The sequence below is a fragment of the Helianthus annuus genome, chromosome 11, assembly GCF_002127325.2.
Source record: "Helianthus annuus cultivar XRQ/B chromosome 11, HanXRQr2.0-SUNRISE, whole genome shotgun sequence".
Lineage (NCBI taxonomy): Eukaryota > Viridiplantae > Streptophyta > Magnoliopsida > Asterales > Asteraceae > Helianthus > Helianthus annuus.
The window spans coordinates 31,959,467-31,961,359 of NC_035443.2; the positions used below are offsets into that span (position 1 = coordinate 31,959,467).

The following is a 1,893-nucleotide window of genomic DNA, read 5'->3' on the forward strand; positions in this document are numbered from 1 at the left end:
TGAGGATGGGTGTACCTATTGGCACACCCAAATGCTTATATACACATCAAAAAGGGCTTTTTCGTCTTATATGCACACCCTGCAGTGTCGAGCTGTGGCTAAAGTGCGGCGTTTTGATCTGGTCAACCAGACAAAAGACTGACGGGTCTGTTGACCGGATCAAAACACCGAGCTTTGGCCGCGTTTTGTTCCTGTCAACCAGACAAAAGACTGACCAGGTGTCTGGTTGACAGGACCAAAACGCGGCCAAAACTCGGCGTTTTGGTCTGGTCAACAGACCCGTCAGACACCCGTCAGTCTTTGTCTGGTTGACCGGACCAAAACGCCGTGCTTTGGCCGCATCTCGACACTACAGGGTGTGCATATAGATAAAAAAGCCCTTTTTAAGCTAACTATTTGCACACCAAGTGTGCAAATATTCTCCCCTACATTCTCATTGGTCCAAAGGACTCTTAGCCTGGTTTCTAACTGAATTTATGATATTCATTTTGTGTTTTTGGTTATTAATTTGATAAATTTCAGTAAAATATGCCACATTGATTTAGATCTAAAATACACAGTTTATTTAGGATTCACGTGTATTTCTTTTTAGGATAAAGAAAGATGAAAAGATACACTGATATGGATACTAAATTGTAGTATATGTCGAGGGTTTAAAATTTACCAACCTCGTTAGGGCAAAAAGCCACAGAAGAACATGATCTATAGGCTCGTACTTTGTATTCTTGATTCCTAAAAAGGACAGAAACCCATGTCTGGCTGATGAATCAAGACCATGGAGCCAGAGCGTGATTAACAGAGCTTGTGGTCTAGATCATGGCTCGGTAGAGGATCGTTGCTAGCCCATCTTATCCGGTCCTGACATGGCTCCATGGTTGTCTGACAAACACCAATCTCTATAAACCATCATTAGTGCTCTAATGGTGACCATGTGTATTTAAGTTCTACCTATGGTGGGCCCGGATGAGTTTTCCCCTTCAGGTCTCAAGTTTGTGTCAGTGATAGAGTTTCTCATTGAGGGATTTAAATTGGGAATCTATTGTGCGAGGGGGCTCTCTAACGCCAACCCGATTTAAGACAACGTATGCTAAAACTCCCGATATACACGAATAATTCACACCTTTAAAAAACATGCAATAGTTTGATTTGTGAAGGGGTATGGTCCCAGATCTCGCGTCAGCATCGACCGCGAGTGACCATTACCCTTATCAAAACCCCCACCAGCCAACAACTTGTGCCCATGCGAGAACGCGTCGACACAAGGGTTGAATCTAATCTATCTAGTAATGAAGGAGGACTTACCTGGAACATGAGAACGGTAGAGTGATGCGACATAGCATCACATCTGATGTATGAAAACGGAAGTATTCACAGCGATGGTCCAGTGAACACTTCTATCAATACAAGGAAGCTGGATAACAGCAACAGTCACCACAGGCGACGATGCGGCCAAAACCGCATCTCGCGTATTTCTTGATCACAAGCAAGAGACGCGATAACATCAGATGTTACCGCAGGCAGCGATGCGGCCAGTACCGCATCCTATACGCTCAACAAGTGGGACTGACACCACAGTGCAAGTGGAACCAATGGCAGTCACCTGTCAGGTCTACGTAAGCGACAGACTGACGTGGCGTCGTCCCCCCGGCCGACATGTCTGACACACCTGCAAAGGTGCAGCATGCCGTCAGTCTATCCATCCACCTCCTCCTTCACTCCTCGGCTATAAATACCAACCCCAAACCAGGTTTGAGGTATCTCTTCACAACTCTCTCACTGCTACTACTATCTTACTTTGCTTCCCAAGCAAATTACTGATTCTCACGCCGGAGAGTGGTAACAAGGAGCACCCCCCACCCTATCCTCCTTGTTACGAGTCACGGTTTGTTTCCT

At 45.6% G+C, this 1,893-nt stretch overlaps 1 pseudogene; it reads left to right on the plus strand.

Moving 5' to 3' along the window:
- The first annotated feature begins 697 nt into the window (after positions 1-697).
- Positions 698-889, plus strand: LOC118484625 (annotated as a pseudogene).
- The last annotated feature ends 1,004 nt before the right edge of the window (positions 890-1,893 follow it).